Source organism: Panthera uncia, chromosome D4 (genome assembly GCF_023721935.1).
Source record: "Panthera uncia isolate 11264 chromosome D4, Puncia_PCG_1.0, whole genome shotgun sequence".
NCBI lineage: Eukaryota > Metazoa > Chordata > Mammalia > Carnivora > Felidae > Panthera > Panthera uncia.
This window is the reverse complement of record NC_064807.1, coordinates 6461543-6480403: the sequence shown is the minus strand read 5'-3', so window position 1 is coordinate 6480403 and position 18861 is coordinate 6461543. Positions and strand designations below refer to the sequence as shown.

At 35.5% G+C, this 18861-nt stretch overlaps 1 protein-coding gene and 1 non-coding gene across 6 annotated transcripts in view; one reads left to right on the top strand and one right to left on the bottom strand.

The window, feature by feature from the left end:
* Positions 1-18861, top strand: part of JAK2 (Janus kinase 2) — a 116769-nt gene that overhangs the window by 9933 nt on the left and 87975 nt on the right. The window lies entirely within an intron of this gene.
* Positions 6513-6617, bottom strand: LOC125927982 (U6 spliceosomal RNA). The gene has a single exon (XR_007459518.1). It is a non-coding gene; the product is annotated as a U6 spliceosomal RNA (small nuclear RNA).

Below are 18861 nucleotides of genomic sequence, written 5' to 3'. Positions count from 1 at the left end.
TTTGGCGTCTGACTTAGACTCAGGTCATGATCTCACTGTTTGTGAGTTCGAGCTCTGCTTCGGGCTCTGTGCTGACAGCTCAGGAGCCTGGAGCCTGCTTTGGATTCTGTGTCTCCCTCTCTCTCTGCCCCTAACCCACTCGTGCTCTGTCTCTGTCTCTCAAAAATAAATAAACAATAATAAAATAAAAAATAAATAAATAAAATAATTTTTAAAAAATATTTCATGGACTTCCTGTGTATTAGTTCATAATCTACTCCGTCAGACAAAAGCCATACCTACAAATCTTTTTTAAGAGGAGCTTTTTCTTATCTTCGGCTAACTGTGAGGCTGCTGTGGAACAATACCCTTAAGTGATCCTTAGAAAATTTTTTGTCTGAAAGGATCAATTTGCTGCTTAGATCTTCCTAAGTTTTTTTTTTTTTTTTAATTTTTTTCAATGTTTATTTATTTTTGAGAGACACAGAGACAGAGCGTGAGTAGGGAAGGGCAGAGAGAGAAGGAGACACAGAATTCAAAGCAGGCTCCAGGCTCTGAGCTGTCAGCACAGAGCCTGACTTGGGGCTCAAACCCATGTACCGTGAGATCATGACCTAAGCCAAAGTCGGACGCCCAACCGACTGAGCCACCCAGGTGCCCCAGATCTTTCTGAGGTTTTAACTGTGGATCTTACAGTCCCACTGTAGATTATCTTTGTCGGGAAGCCCTTTCTTACTTTAAGAATAGTCTGCTGGCTGGGAAGGATGTTCTGAACCCTTCCTTGAAATTGCACTCAAAAAGTGGCTCATTCTTTAGTTTACCTCTCTAATCTCTTAATTATAAAGGCAGCTAGAAGAAGCCAGCTGCTTCTTCAACATTCTACCTAGAATTTCCTTAACTCATTAAGTATATATTACGTTTCCCATGTTACTGTAGGTGCTAGTTTTGCCACACTTTACTATATAACAAGGGTATCCTTTTATTGAGTTTTCAATAGCATTTTCCTTACTTGCCTTTAAACCTTTGTGGACAGCCTTGTTAAAGCTTTTTTGCTTTCATTAAGTCTCCTCAGTGCCCTTTAAATATGTGAATACAACCAGAAGGGTCCTCATCTGTTCTTTGGCTGTACTAGAATTGTTCCCTAACCTGGTGGTTTTATCATAATTACCTAGAGGGCTGATTGAAACATACATTGCTAGGTACCACCCTCAGAGTTTCTGTCTCAGCAGTTCTAAAATGAGACCTAAGAATTTGTATTTTTTTTTTTTTTATTTTTTAAAAAAAAATTTTTTTTTTCAACGTTTTTTATTTTTGGGACAGAGAGAGACAGAGCATGAACGGGGGAGGAGCAGAGAGAGAGGGAGACACAGAATCGGAAACAGGCTCCAGGCTCCGAGCCATCAGCCCAGAGCCTGACGCGGGGCTCGAACTCACGGACCGCGAGATCGTGACCTGGCTGAAGTCGGACGCTTAACCGACTGCGCCACCCAGGCGCCCCAAGAATTTGTATTTTTAACAACTTCCCAGGTGATGCCTATGGTGTTAGTTTGAGGACAAGACTGAGAATCACTGATTTAAAACAGGGTTTGGATGTACCTGGGTGGCTCAGTTGGTTGACTCTTGATTTCAGCTTAGGTCATGATCCCAGGGTCGTGGGATTGAGTCCTGTGTTGGACTCTGTGCTGAGCGTGGAGCCTGCTTAAGATTCTCTCTCTTTCCCTCTGGCCTTCTCCCTGCTTGTGCTCTGCTCTCTCTCAAAAATATAAAATAAGATAAAACAGGGATTGGCACAGGAATCTATGATGCTATGTCTATGATGTTGCTGTTCACTGCTTTTCTTGATGGGCCTAGTACAATCTTGGGAACAGAGTTGCTGTGTGCTGAAGGTTGGACAGTAGCTGTTAGCCTTGCCTATCTTAGGTAGTTATGCTGTGCAGTTTTTTTGTTGGTGTACCATATTTGATGTGTCCCTGATATCTTTGGAGTTTTTCTGAGAAATGGAGCAATATATGCAGCATCAATTTATTAAAATAAATTCTATTTATTTATTTATTTTTTAATGTTTTATTTATTTAAAAAAAAATTTTTTTTTTTAACGTTTATTTATTTTTGAGACAGAGAGAGACAGAGCATGAATGGGGGAGGGTCAGAGAGAGGGAGACACAGAATCTGAAACAGGCTCCAGGCTCTGAGCCGTCAGCACAGAGCCCGACGCGGGGCTCGAACCCATGGACAGTGAGATCGTGACCTGAGCCGAAGTCGGACACTCAGCCGACTGAGCCACCCAGGCGCCCCGGTTTTATTTATTTTTGAGAGAGCACAAACGGGGGAGGGGCAGAGAGAGAGAGAGAGAGAGAGAGAGAGAGAAAGAAAGAAACAGGATCTGAAATGGGCTCTGTGCTGACAGCAGTGGGCCCAATGTGGGGCCTGAACTCACGAACCATGAGATCATGACCTGAGCCAAAGTTGGATGCTTAATTAACTGACTGAGCCACCCAGGTGCCCCCATTTTTGGTTTTTATGCTATTCTTTCTATTAGTCATTGCTTTTATTATTTTTTTAAAAAAATTATACTTCGATCTCTTCTCTACTCTGAAATTATATCTTGAAACTTTCCCATGCTTTCTTGATCCATCTGGAATTTGTGTTAGTGCAAGGTATAAAATGGGATCCAACTTTTTTCCCTCAGATGATTGTTCTAACACTGGCATCAAATAATCTATCTTTGCTATGGGAAATACTAATATTTTAAATTATGTATATAGTTGAGTCTGTTTCCAGCCTTTGTTTTGTTCCAACGGTGGCCTCTGTGAAACTACTGTGATTTCTAGGTCAGGGAATAGTTCTATCAGTTTCTTTATTTTGAAGTTCTGTACAATGTTTAGCATATGGAAGGTATTCCAGTGTTTGAAAATAAAATGAGGAAGTCAACAGCTTAGGGTTATAAGCAGATCTTTGTGCATATTATTTAATTTGATTATTCTATTCAATTTCTTTCTTTATTCTTATTTTACACTTGGATTTAACCTTGGTTTTCTGTTTTTATTTTACTCTTTTTGGCTTTATTGTGAGGTGTTATTTTTTTGTACTTTATGAATGGGTATTTGTTAACTTTGAGTCTGTTCTTATTAATCTATTTTTGGATTTAAATTGTTAAAAACTAACAATATGCTTTATCTGTATTAAACTTGCATATGCAAATTTGCATATGAACCTGATGCGAGGCTCATTCTCGTGACCATGAGATCATGACCTAAGCCAAAATCAAGAGTCAGATGTTTAACCGACTCAGCCACCCAGGCACCCCTATAGTAAATTTTAATATACGATGGGTAAATTTCTTCTTATTACTTTTCTGACAAATATGTTAAGAGCTTTGATAAATTATAAAAATGACAAATACAACAAAGGAAAAATAGGAAAAAGCCAGACACAATTCATAAAGAAATACACATGGACAACAAATATACCTAGCTATCTTCACCAATAATAAGGAGAATTCAATGAAAAATAAGGACTAACTTCTCTTTTTTTTGCCCGTATACTGTTTCTAGCAGATAGTTTGAATTACAAGCTATGCCAAAAAAAAAAAAAAAAAAAAATCCCATCCTTAATCGTAAGAACTTTTAAATGCCTATCAAATACATTCACACAGAATTTAATAGGATCTGCATTATTAGGAGATACACACGTCTTATCTAATAAGTCAGATTCTTGTGTTATCCCAGAAGCGTCTTCATTAGTCCTTTTGTACTATTACGTTTAAAAAAATTTTTTTTTAATGTTTATTTATTTTTGAGACAGAGAGAGAGAGAGACAGAGTGTGAGTGGGGGAGGTACAGAGAGAGAGAGGGAGACACAGAATCTGAAGCAGGCTCCAGGCTCTGAGCTGTCAGCACAGAGCCCAACATGGGGCTCAAACTCATGGTTTCATAGTAGATGTGCTTACTGTGATAGTGTCTACCATTTCTGATTTTATAACATTTTTAATGTAATGTTTATATTCAAACAAAATGAGCAGCATAATGGATTAGATGGTGTGAAGATGAGATAAAAATACTTAAAAAGCAATCTCTGTTAAAGCTTTTTTCCTAAATTAATTTTCCTATATTTTGAATAATTTTATATCTAGAATTCATTTTTCTTATGCCATGTTACCTGGACATTCCATTTTTGACCAAAGAAGAATGTTCAGTCTCTAAAGAACATACAAAATTAAATCAGTTTACATGTAATTAATGTAATCAAAATTAGTGTTACTGTTTTCAAGCAGAAGTTGAGGGAAGAACAAGTTCTGGACCAATTAGTCAGTAGAGCCTAGACCACATTGTCTCCTTTTCTCCTTTTGTTCTCTTTAATAATAGCATCATTGTATAGCATGGGTGTAGTTGGTGCTGTCAGTGATCCACCTTTATCCCCTGGGAGCTTCAGTGTGCTTGAGTTAGTGTTTGCATCTCCCACCAGCTGACTCTTCTTGAAAATGTAGGAAGCCATACTTCCAATGCTCTGGCGGCCAGGCCAGAAGTGCTGTGAAATTAACACTCCTGTGTGTAGCCCTCAGCCACTTAACTCTTCAGGGGTTGCTATTGTACAAACAAAACACTACAGCTCATCCCTGGGATGGGATAATTCTGAGATATTATGCTTTTTATACTGTTTTCTAGAGCCTTTCTGAGGGATTAGGCTCACTCTGGTAGCTGGTTTGAGAGTGCAGTTTATAGGCTGCCTTCCCTTTCTTATACCACTTCTCTGTTTCTCTGTCGTAGTTTCCTAAATTTCAGATCTAATTTACTTTTGAATCCTGTATGAGGTTTTGCTTCCAGGAATATTTAAACTAAGACATCATGTCTTAGGGGATAGTGTGACTAAACTTCAATGAGAAGTTTCATTTTTCAGCAGTTTTATTTTTCAACATATATGAATTGCCATACTTTTTTCATCCTCGCTGCCTATATTATTGGAAAGGGGAAAAAAGGAAAAGAGAAAAAAAGAAAACAAAGGAAAAGAAAACGAAAAGCTAGGGGCGCCTGGGTGGCTCAGTTTGTTGGGTGACGAACTTCGGCTCAGGTCATGATCTCACAGTTTGTGAGTTCGAGCCCCGCGTCAGGCTCTGTGCTGACATCTTGGAGCCTGGAGCCTGCTTCCGATTCTGTGTCTCCTCCTCTCTCTGACCCTCCCCTGCTCACGCTCTGTGTCTCTCTGTGTCTCAATAATAAATAAATGTTAAAAAAAAGAAAAGAAAAGCTCTAGCATCGTCTAATAAAGTGTGAAGAGAAGGGAAAGTGTTAGTCTCTGGATGAGATTAGTTCAGGTGGATTATTGCGTTTAATCATTACAACAGTCCTCAGAAGTCATGGCCATTATTATTCTTTGTTTTAAGAAATGAGGGAAACTGAGTGCAGAAAGATTAAACTGACTTCAGAGTAACATCACACAGGACAGAATTCAAACCCAGTTCCATTTCAAACTTGCGTCCCAAACCAAAGACTATATTCTTCCTCTTTGTTTTCATTTCAGTATTTAAAAATACTTTTTTAAATATTCTTAACATATAGGAAATTAGGAAAATAAAATTGTCTGTATTTGCCATCCACTTTTAACAATATTTTGTTACTTTTTGCTTTGGATCTTATTTTCTTTAAGAAATAAACATTATAGATACAGTCGAAGCCCATCTACCTATTGCTACTCCTGTCTCTCCCCTGTTTACCTCACTAGAGGTAACTACCTACTAGCCTGAAGTTAGTATCATTTTCATGCCTATTTTAAACTTTTATTTTATGTGTATATATATACATATACATATATATATATATGTATATATATATACTAAGTATATATTTAGTATATATAGTAGTACCTGTAAATATATAAATATAATTTATAAATATCTATATCATATAAATATATATATTTATAAATGTAATTTATAAAATATATAGTAATAAATAGAAATATATAACTAATTTATAAATATATAAATAAATCACATAATATCTATATATTAAATATAATTTATGAATATATAAATAAAAATATAAAGAATATAGTAGTATTAAACTGTGGGTTTAAATAGATTGCATCACACATAAATATCAATCTACAACTTGCTTTTTAAACCTCACTTATCTTTATGACATTCATGTATCTGTGTGTTCATATATATAGCTCTAGTTCATTCATTAAAATTGATGTATAATATTCTCATTATGAAGATTCTCCAATTTATATACTGGTTTTTTTCTACTGATGAACATTTAGATTATTTGTTTTATTTTATTATTTTATTTTATTAAGTTTCATTTTAATTCCAGTATAGTTAACATACGATGTTATATTGGTTTCAGATGTACAATATAGTGATTCAACAATTCTGTCCCTTACTCAGTGCTCATCATGTTAAGTATATTCTCAATCCCCTTCACCTATTTCACCCATCCCCCCACCCACCTCCCCCTCTGGGAATAATCAGTGTGTTCTCTATGGTTAAGAGTCTGTTTCTTGGTTTGTCTCTCTCTCTCTCTTCTTTTCCCCAAAATATGGGGTGCTTCACAGATTTGTATGTCATGCTTGCACAGGGGCCATGCTAATCTCTGTAGTGTTCTAATTTTAGTATCTGTGCTGTCAAAGGGAAGCACTGTGTGGTTTTTTTGTTCTTACAAATAATGCTGCTATGAACATGATGCAGTACTACATTCATTTCTCTAGGGTTATAACTAGAAATGGAATTTCTGGTTTGTAGAATAGTTATATCTTCAGATTGATTGAATGTAGCCTAATTGCTCTCTAAAACCAGGTGTTTGAAGGGTCCTTCTGCTCTATATCTTCTCCATCACACTTGGTATCTTCGGACTCCTTAATTTGGCAACCGGATGGGTATAATTCGATATCCCACCTTAATTTGCATTTTCTTAATTACAGGTGAGATCTACCGTCTTCTCCTATGTTTATTGGTCTATTCATGTCTTTCATTCTTTTTTTCATTAGGGTTTCTTTTGTTTATTGATTTGTATTTTGTAGTTACCTTAGTTTATAGTTTGGCTTCTGATCAACAAGGGTTAGTACCATTTGGCATCTGTCAATTTGACAAAAATGTCCTTTTTTGGTTAACTTTTCTGTATGGTTTTGTGTCTCTTCTAAGCACTGTATACCTTGATTAAAAAAAGAAAATCCAGTCTGACGTTCTTTGTCTTCTAGAAAGTGGTTTTAATTGGCTAATTTACATTTATTGTACTTGTTGACATTTGGACTTAAAAATTTTTTGTTACCTTATTTTGCTTTTAATTTTCTTTACTTTTTTCCTTCTTTTCTGCCTTCTTATAGATTTAAAGATCTTATAAGTCTTTTCTTTTAATGGCTAACTTAAACATTTTTGACATAAATACTTAAATATTCACTTTATAAAAAAGCACAAAGTTATTTAGTATACTTCTTCTACAAAACAGGCAAGGAGGAACCAAACACCCTCTGTCATCTTACTCTCAGCTAAAATTTCAGTTTCACATGTTTCTTTTTTCAGTTTTTCATTTTTAAAAACCTGCCAGTACCTAATACTACTTGTACTATATTTAGAGATCAGAATTTTTTTTTTTAACGTTTATTTATTTTTGAGACAGAGAGAGCCAGAGCATGAATGGGGGAGGGTCAGAGAGAGGGAGACACAGAATCTGAAACAGGCTCCAGGCTCTGAGCTGTCAGCACAGAGCCCGATGCGGGGCTCGAGCTCACGGGCCGTGAGATCATGACCTGAGCCGAAGTCGGCCGCCCAACCGACTGAGCCACGCAGGCGCCCCGAGATCAGAATCTTTAAAAGAAAAAAATCTGTAATAAATTTTATGAACAACCTTTGCTTTCAAGTGTACATGAGAGATGAATTGTAAAATACAAAACAAAATCTGGGATTTCATTTCCTGAAACTTTCTGATTGAATAACCTGAAAACACTCTTATTAAGAAATGCTAGATTTGCAACTATGTGAATGGAACTAGAGGTTATTATGCTAAGTGAAATTAGTCAGAGAAAGACAAATATCATATGACCTCACTCATATGAGGACTGTAAGAGACAAAACAGATGAACCTAAGGGAAGGGAAACAAAAATAATATAAAAACACGGTGGGGGACAAAACAGAAGAGATTCATAAATATGGAGAACAAACTGAGGGTTATGGGAGGGTTTGTGGGAGGGGGGATGAGCTAAGTGGGTAAGGGGCACTACTCCTGAAATCATTGTTGTACTATATGCTACCTAATTTGGATGTATATTAAAAAAACAAAATAAAATTATATAAAAAAAAGAAATGCTAGATGAAATATAGCAAACATCCTTTAAAAAAAGCTTTTTCCTTGGGGAGAATTTTGAACATACAAAAGTAGACATAATGGTGAAATGAACTCTTACATACTAATCACTCAGCTTCAATAGCCCTTATTACCTGAGCCATTTCTGTGCCATCTGCTTTCTCTATCACAGTGTTATTTTAAAGCACATTGTAGACACCATATCATTTCTTCCATTATTTCAGTATTCACCTCTACAATATAAGAACGCTTTTTTAAATTAAAAAATTACAATACCTGGGGGCAATCTGGGTGCCTCAGTCGGTTAAGCATTCCGACTTTGGCTCAGGTCGTGATCTTATAGTTCATGAGTTCGAGCCCCACACTAGACTCTGCACTGACAGTGCAGAGCTAGCTTGGATCCTCTGTTTCCCTCTCTGCCAGTGCCCTGCCCTCTCTCTCTGTCTCTCTCTCTCACACACACATTCTCTCTCTCTCTCTCTCAAAAATAAATTAAAAAAGCTTTACAAATAAAAAATTACAATTCCTTAATATCTTAAAATATTCAGCAAGCAATCAAATTTCTAATTGTCTGATATATCATAAATGGCTTTTTAAAATGGCATTGGGTATTTTTTTAAACTAGGATCCAAATAAGGTCCACACATTGTGACTTTATAGTCTCAATCTATATTTCTCCTACGTCTCTTCTCTTTTTTATTTTTAACTACACTAGTTATAATTTCCCACAATGTAGATTTTGCTGATAACCTTTTCATGGTATAGTGTACTGTGGTCCCCTGTTCTCTGCATTTCCTATAAATTCGTATTTTATAGACTTGATTGTATTCAAAATTTTCATACTGCCAGAAAATATTTTCTTACATGTTCTTACATGTTCTTGTTTTATTAATTCTACTTTTTCAGTTGACTGCCTTCCAGTCCTTTTTATAGGATCCTTCCAAATTTCCCTTTCCCTTGTAAATTGGGTTTTCTATAGCATGTTTCCTTCTATTCTTTACCTTCATTGAATGTTGTCTTTCCTAAAGGTATTACATCACATCTACCCTAGGGTCTAGAGGAAGTATTTACATTGCTACTTCCATAGCTCTTTATTATCCTGATACAAAAAACAAAAATCTTATCCTCTGAGATTAATATGATACAGCTTATATCCTCAGTCCCTCCAGTTATCCTTTGCTGCTCTTTTCTTGCCTATTCCTGTGTTACTGAGAATTTTTGACATCTAACTTGGTTTTCCTTTATATTCCTTTTTCTGACATTTTCATGAGGTTATATTATTATCCAGGTGAAGAACTCACCTAAAGACATGTTAAGGTTTCTTTGTATATATTTGACTCTGCAGTGTCATCCACGTTTTATAGCAGTACTGCATTCTCATGATGTCATTCGAATTAAGCCTTGTTATTATCTCAGATTGGTAAACTGTTAATGTTACCAATCTCTGCTCGTATTCTCCGGTATTTTTAGATCTTTTATATTGCATACCTGTGCTCTTGATCCTGTCCCTGTCCATCCTAGGGCTAACACCTTGCTTCTTTGTTTTTCCTTTCTTTCTTTGGTATTATCACTGTTTGCCCCCTCTGGTAGCTTAAGAATTATGCTTTAGCTTATTATGATTATGATTATGATTATTATTTGTTCTCTTCTGCTCTTTGACCATTAGCAGGTACCCTTTCTCTTTTCTGCTCTTCACTCTTTTTTTTTTTTTTTTTAAACATTTATTTATTATTGAGAGAGAGACAGAGCATGAGCAGGGGAGGGGCAGAGAGAGGAGGAGACACAGAATCTGAAACAGGCTCCAGGCTCTGAGCTGTCAGCACAGAGCCCAATGCAGGTCTCGAACTCACAAACCGCGAGATCATGACCTGAGCCGAAGTCGGATGCTCAACCGACTGAACCACCCAAGGGCCCCAGCTCTTCACTCTTAAAAATAGCCATGCCACCTTGATTTCCTTATTTCCTAATTATTCTCTTAATTTTTTCCCCAGATATTTCATATACATTGGTTTAAAAATCAGATCACACAGAAGAGCTTAAAATGCAAAAACAGTTACAATGAGAAGTTTTATTCTTCTGACTTCAGTCCTTTTCTCCCAGAGAAAGTTAGCTTTGACTGTTAACTTTTTGTAGTTCAATCTCTGTTTCACCTATACCACTGTTTCCTTCCCCTTCTCCTCATATTTATTCATTTCGCTGTATTTGATGTCTTTGTAACTTGAGGTAGTATATTATAACTTTATTTCTTGTTCCAGAAACCATAGACAATATTTGTTGATTTCTTACTTTCTAGGGTTAATGTACCTTTACCAAGATTCTCTTTAGCTACCTCTTGCTTTCACTTCTCAGCGTTAAGCATTTGTATTTTTATGTCAAAATGAACATTTACATTGAGTCTAGTAACGTTAATGGGCACTTTAGTTCTTTGTAGGCGATTCCAAATTTGCAAAACAGTAACAGTGTTATATTGAGGATTATTTGTTGTAGAGCCAGGAGCATACTGTAATTTCATTCCCATTCTTGTCAAGTTTTCTTCCATTGGAATTACCTTTTTTTCCCTTTTTTTTCACTGTTATTTTCCTTTATTATATCTTCTGTGGGTGTGTTGTGTTGTGTTGTTTTGTATTGTTTGTTTTTAAGTGCTTCATGGCAAGCAGTCTGATACCACTTTTTTCTGAAGTCTTCCTTCCAGAGTCCTCTCGCTGGGCTGAGTGCGCTTCAGGCCTGCTGCCCAGCTGTCTGTCATCATGTGACTTAACTACTTCTTTCCAGGGTTGGATCTATTTTCTGGACCTGTTGTCATCTTTTTGATTTACTCCTTTGGTTTGGTTGGTATATCTTAAGAAAGTAACTTCTGAAATGCTGCCTTTGAGGTAAACTTTGAATATTCGGATGTTTGAAAATTACTTTATTCTGCTGGGTAAGAATTCTAAGTTGAACACCATGCATGAGATTAGAAGATTCAAAATAATAGTATAGAATGAAAGGAAAAGCCATCTTTACCCTTCACATCCTTTATCTATGCTAGTCTTTTGCTAATTTCTTAATTGCTAAATTCAGTGGATTTTTTTCCCTTCTATCTTATTTAACCTCTTCACAATATTTGATAATTCAACTTGTGATACTCTTTTTCTTTCTTTTTTTAAAAGGAACTCTATTTTTATTAAAATTTATACAGAAAAGCACAATAATCAGAAGTATACATATGGCACAAAGTGAACACTTCCAGCTTTTCTCCTACTTCTCGACTATTTCAAGAATCTGCTACATTCCTCTTTATGTTCTCCCATTTCTGACAGTTATAAATAATTCTTAAATGTTTGGGTTTAAGAATTTGATATCCAACCCTCTTTTTATCTTATATATCTTACATCTGGGCAGCATGTATACTTTATGCCTAATGACTTTAGAATCTCTAACAAAAGCACATAATGTTTTTCTTAGCCTTTGGAAATCTAGCTGCCTATGTGATATCTCAGTCTGGGTGTCTTATTGGTAACTGAGATTCATTATGTGCCAAACTGAATTCATCATTCCTCCACAGCTATTTTTCTTCCATATGTCCTACTCTGTGAATTCTAAGACTGGACACCCAGCCTCCCAAGCCCCAAACCAAGAAATTATTCTTAATTCCTCATATATGAAGCTGATTACTGCGAATCTTCCTTTTAATTGTCTTATAGGTGCTTCATATTCCAAACATCTAAAATCCACTTTCCTGGGGTGCCTGGGTGGCTCAGTCAGTTGAATGTCTAACTTCAGCTCAGGGCATGATCTCATGGTTCGTGGGTTGCAGCCCTGCGTCAAGCTCTGCACTGACAGCTCAGAGCCTGGAGCCTGCTTTGGATTCTGTGTCTCCCTCTCTTTCTCTGCTGCCCCCTGCTTGTGTGCTCACATGCTCGTTCTCTCTCTCTTTCTCTCTCTCTCAAAAATAAAATTTAAAAAAATCCTCTTTCCTTTCAAACTTACTTTTGTTATCTATCTTGGTGCGTAGCATTACTTTTTTCATACCTAGTTGCTTAGTTGGAAATCTCAAATTCAGGTTGATTCCTCCCTTTCTCTGAATGTCCAGTTGGTAATTAAGGTAGGTTTATGTGGTAAACCTATGTGGTACACAGTCCTGTCCTTTTCCCCCTGTGTATTCGAATATTACAGTTCCTGCAACACTTCATGTATTGTTTTATATCTGTCCACATTATTTCCTTTCCCTTCAGATGAAGAGCTTTTAAGGCAAAGGATTGTCTCTTTCTTTTGGAAAATGTTGAATGTGTAAATGAGTATTAAGTAAGTTGCGATAAAGTCAGGTGATACAATAATATGTAAACAGAAAAGTGATGGAATACATTTAGACTAGAAAATTTGACATGAGCGAGCAAGTTTAAAAATTCCAGAATTTCTCTTAAGTTAACAAATCTAATACATACCTGTTTTATCTACATTTTGGCTGAATTACTCCTAAAATACCTTTGTAAAGAGAAGGGAAATATATAAGTAAGTGCAGTATAATGACATTTTATCTTCTTTTATTAAGGATTTATAAAGTAGAATTTTATATTTTACTGTATCACCAGGAAATTTCTATGACAGTTATAGATTACTGTGGTATACTTTCTAAAATCGGCTTCATTCTGTGAACATTGGTTTTAAGTTTTAAGTGATTTTTTCTACTTTTAATTCTTTATAATTAATAGCGAATAATGGAAACCAACATACACTTAAAGGAAATATAGCTAACTTCCAACAGATTAATTAAAATATATTCCAGATATTAGCAATTAGCAATCAGTAAGAAAATGTTTTATGAAATGTATATCAAAGTGGTTTTAAGGTTAGCCTAGAGGCTAATTAAGACATTTTTAGGGGCACCTGGCTGGCTCAGTCAGTAGGGCATACAACTCTCGATCTCAGGGTTGTGAGTTCAAGCCCCACATCGGGCATGGAGCCTACTTTAAAAAAAAATTATTTTTTAAATAATATCATATCAAAGAAAAATCCTACTTAATGAAAGAGGTGATAGAAACAAAAACTAAGGGAAATAATACTGACACCAAAACATGGGTTTTTAGAAAAAGGCCCTCTTATTTTAGATGGAAGTGTATAATAAAGCCAATTTCTTAAACTGACAAATAACTTAAAAGTAGATGAGACTAAAAAATAATTGATACTTCTTGCTGTTCCTTTTTAGCTGTCTTTCCTCAAATGTTAGTTTAGCCTTTGAGGAATGTAGGGAAACAGAAGAGTAGGTACATTATGCCTGAAGCATCCTCCTACCGTAGTTCTTAGCCAACGTTTCTTTGTCATTACCTTAGGAAATTCTGTCTGATAAAAAATATCCAAGCCCTTTTTTAAACAATAGTTGCTGATAAGTAGATCCAAATTTTTACTAACTGATGATTTCTGTTGAAGACATGATGTTCCCAATACCATTGACAAGAAGCTCAAATTGGACTTTCTCTGCCCTTGTGCAATTCACGTTATGTAACTTTTCTTGGCTGTCGCTATACTTGGATGTTTGATTATGGTTTAGGGAGGTATTGCATTAGATATAATTGGCCAAATGTGAACTTTAAAAGTATGTTTGGGTAGCCAGATATCTGGTAGAAACTGATCAAACTAAAGTAGGAATGAGAAGAGGTAAAGACAACAAAACTTTGTTTTGATGCTAACAGCTATCTGGGGGAATTGTTTTACATTTTCTATGTTTCTTCTAAGAATAGATGTACTTTTTAAAAAACAGTTTTATTGAGATGTAATTCACATACTGTACATTTTGCCCCTAACCATACATTTTTGCTTTAAATTGAAGAAGCAAAACTAGAATCTGTGTGAATGGGAATAGTGAGAAATTGTATTTAGATATCATTCTCAACTGCATTCCTGGGATTGACCCCTCTTGGTCTTGATTTTCTGACTTTTTTATGTGTTACTGGTTCCATGTTCTATTGTTTTGCTATGTTCTTGAGAAACATTTGCCTTTTGTGATACTCACATCTAGTTTTGACATCAGAGTAATGATTATAAAATAAAATAATTTGGGAAGTATTTCCTGCTTCTCTGTTTTTGGTAAGAGTTTGTATAGAATTGGTATTATTTTGTCCTTAAATTTTGGCAGACTTTACCAGTGAAGTGATTTGGCCTGGCGTTTTCTTTGTGGATAGATTTTTAATGAAAAATTTGATTTATTGAACAGATGTATGTATGATACAATTCATGTTTTCTGTTTCTTCCTATATCAGTTTTGTTAAAATTACTGGTATAAATCATTGTAATCCCTTTTCCACTTAGTATCTATAAGATCTGTAGTGATATCCGGCTTTTATTCCTGCTATTGATAATTTATGTGTTTTTTTTTCCTTTCATTATTGATCATTCTACTTAGAGATATAAATCTTATTAATCTTTTTCTAAAACTAACTTTTGGTTTTATTGATTTTCTCTGTTTTCTCTGCTCTTCATTACTACTTTCTTCTCTTTTCTCTGGTTTCTTTTTCTAGCTACTTAGGAAGATCATTGATGCCAGATCATCTTTCTTAACATAAGTACTTAAAATACACATTTCCCTTTAAACATCACATTAGCTGTATTTCAAAAATTTTATTTTTTAACAGTTTTTCTTCTTTTATTTTTTTTTACTATGTAATAACATTTTTATTTATTTCTCCAATAGCCAAGAAATAAAGTATAAAATTGTTTTCTCCATTTTCTTTGGAGAAATTATTGAGAAATTTCAATTATTATTTTAATGTTTATTTTTACTTTTGAAAAAGAGAGAGAGAGAGAGAGAGAGCGCAAGCGCGCCTGGGGAAGGGGCAGAGGCAGAGGGAGACACAGAATCCGACACAGGCTCTGAGCTCTGAGCTGTCAGCACAGAACCTGATGCAGGGTTTGAACTCTTGAACTGTGAGATCATGACCTGAGCTGGTTCTTTGAAAAGATCAACAAAATTGGTAAGCCTGTAGCCAGAAATCATCAAAAGAGAGAGAGAGAGAGAGAGAGAGAGAGAGAGAGAGAACCTGAATAAACAGTATTAGTAATGAAAGAGGAGATATAACAGTCAACACCACAGAAATACAAAGAATTGTAACACAATATCAATATTATGAAAACTGAATATTATGAAAACCTGTCTATGCCAATAAATTGGACAATCTAGAAAAAATGGATAAATTCCTAAAAACCTATAACCTACCAAAACTGAAGCAGGAAGAAATAGAAAATTTCAACAGACCAGTTACCAGCAATGAAATTGAATCAGTAATCAAAAAACTTCCCAAAACAAAAGTCTAGGAGCAGATTTCTTCACAGGTGAATTCTGTCAAACTTTTTGGGTTAATACCTATTGTTCTCAGGCTATTCCCCCCAAAAAAAGAAGAGGAAGGAAAACGTCACTGAGGCCATTGTCACCCTGATACCAAGACCAGAAAAAGACATCCCCAAAAAAGAGAGCTACAGGCCAATATCTTTCATGAATATAGATGTAAAAATCCTTAACAAAATTTTAGGAAACCGAATCCAACAATACATTGGAAAAATCATACACCATGGCCAAGTGGGATTTATTCCTGGAATGTAAGGGTGGTAAAATATTTACAGAACAACCAGTGTGATATATTACATTAGTAAGAGAAAGGATAAAATCCATAAGATCACTTCAATAGACACAGAGAAAGCATTTGACAAAATACAATATCCATTCATGATAAAAATTCTCTGTAAAGTAGGTCTAGAGGGAACATACCTCAACATAATAAAGGCTTTGTATGAAAAACACACAGCCACCTCAGTGGTGAAAAACTGAGAGTTTTCCCTCTAAGGTCAAGAACAAGACAAGGATGTACACTCTCACCATTTTTTATTCAACATAGTACTGGAAGTCCTAGCCACAGCAGTCAGACAACATAAAGAAGTAAAAGGCATCCAAATTGCTAAGGAAGAAGCAAAACTCTAACTCTTGGCAGATGGCATGCTACTATGTATAGAAAACCCTAAAAATGCCACCAAAAACTACTAGAACTGATAACTAAATTCAGTAAAGTCACAGGATGTAAAAACAATGGACAGAAATCTGCTGTGTTCCTATATGCTAATAATGAAGCAGCAGTAACTAAAATTAAGAAAACATTCCATTTATAGATGCACCAAAAAATAAGAAAATACCTAAGAATAAACTTAACCAAAGAGGTAAAAGATCTGTACTATGAAACTGTAAAACACTGATGAAAGAAATTGAAGATGATGCAAAGAGGTGGGAAGACATTCCATGCTCATGGGTTGGAAGAACAAATATTGTTAAAATGTCCATACTTCCCAAAGCAATATATAGATTTAATGCAACCCCTATCAAAATACCAACAGCATTTTTCAAAGAACTCAAATAAACAATTCTTAAATTTCTTTGGAACCACAGAAGACCTTGCATAGACAAAGCAATCTTGAAAAAAAAGAACAAAACTGGTGGCATCCTTCTCCCAGATTTCAAGGTATACTACGAAGCTGTAGTAATGAAAACATGGTGCTGGTATAAAGATAGACATACAGATCAATCTAATAGAACAGGAAACCCAAAAATAAACCCACAATTGTATGGTTAATTAATCTTTGACAGAGAAGGAAAGAATATACAATGAGAAAAAGACAGTGTCTTCAACAAATGGTGTTGGGAAAACTGGCCAGCTACATGGAAAAGACTGAAGCAGACCACTTTCACCATACACAAAAATAAACTCAAAATGGATTAAAGATCGAAATGTGAGACCTGAAACCGTGCAGATCCTTGAAGAGAGTGCAGGCAGTAATTTCTCCAGCATCAGCTGTAGCAATATTTTTCTATATATGTCTCCTGAGGCAAGGGAAAGAAAAGCAAAGATAAACGGTTGGGACTACATAAAAAAAAAAAAAAAAAGCTTCTGTACAGCAAAGGAAACGATCAATAAAACTATAAAGCAACCTACTGAATGGGAGAAGATATTTGCAAATGACCTATCTGATAAAGGGTTAGTATCCAAACTATGTAAAGAACCTATACAATTCAACACCCAAAAAACCAAATAACCCAATTCAAAAATGGGAAGAAGACATGGGACCACCTGGGTTGCTCAGTCAGTTAAGTGTCTGACTCTTGATTTCGTCCCAGGTCACATGGTTCAAGAAGTCAGCCCTGAGTTGGGCTTTGCGCTGACAGCTTGGACGGAGCCTGCTTGGGATTCTCTCTCTCCCTCTCTCTTTGCCCCTCCCCTGCTTGTGCTCTCTCTTTCTCTCTCTGTCTCTCTCAAAATAAACATTAAAAAAATGGGAAGAAGACATGCAGATGGCCAACAGACCCATGAAAAGACGTTCAACATTACCTGTCATCAGGGAAAACGCAAATCAAAACTACAATGAGCTACCACCTCACCTATTGGAATGGCTAAAATCAAAAACAGAAGAAACAACAAGTGTTGGCAGGGGTGTGGAGAAAAAGCAACCCTCATGTACTGTTGGTGGGAATGCAAACTAGTATAGCCACTGTTTCCCATAGTGGCTGTACCAATTTATTCCCACCAGCTGTGTACCGGGGGTTCACTTTCTCCACATTTTTAACACCACTCATTTTTTTTTTTTTTTGTCTTTTTGATAATAGTCTGACGGATGTGAGGTAATATCTCGTTGTGGTTTTTATTTTTAATGTTTATTTATTTTAGAGAGTGAGCGAGCACATGTGTGCGTGAGTGGGGGAGGGACATAAAGAGAGGGAAACGAGAATCCCAAGAAGGCTCCATGCTTCCACTGCAGATCTTGATATGGGGCTGGAACTCACAAACTGTGAGATTATGACCTGAGCTGAATTCAAGAGTTGGATGCTTAACCGACTGAGCCACCCAGGTGCTCCTCTTATTGTGGTTTTGATTTGCATTTCCTTAATAATTAGTGATGTTGAATGTCTTTTCATGGTCATATTGGCTGTCTCTATGTCTTCTGTGGCAAAATGTCTATTCAAAGTCATATAGCTTACATCCTCTGTTTTCTTCTAGGAGTTCTATTATTTCAGGTCTTAAATTCAAGTTATTAACCCATTTTGAATTTATTTTTGTGTATGGTGTAAGATAGTGGTCTAGTTTAATATTTTTGCATTTAGCTGACCAGTTTTCCCAACACAATTTATTGAAGAAACTCTCCATTATGTATTCTTGCCTCCTTTGTCATAGGCTAATTGACTATATATGTGTGGGTTTGTTTCTGGGCTGTCTTTTCTATTACATTGGTCTATGTGTCTGTTTTCATGCCAGTACCATATTCTCCTTTGATTACTAAAGCTTTGTAGTATAGTGTGAAATCTGCTTTATTCCAGCTTTATGGAGTGATACCTTCAGCTTTATTCTCCTTAAAATTTCTTTGGTTATTTGGGGTCTTTATTCTTCCATATAAATTTTAGTATTCTTTGTTCTAGTTCTGTGAAAAAGCCTTTGGTATTTTATTGTATTTTATTGTATTTTATTGTATTTTACTGTATTTTATTGTATTTTATTGTATTTTATTTTATTTTATTTTATTTTATTTACTTACTTACTTATTTACTTATTTACTTAGTTAGTTAGTTAGTTA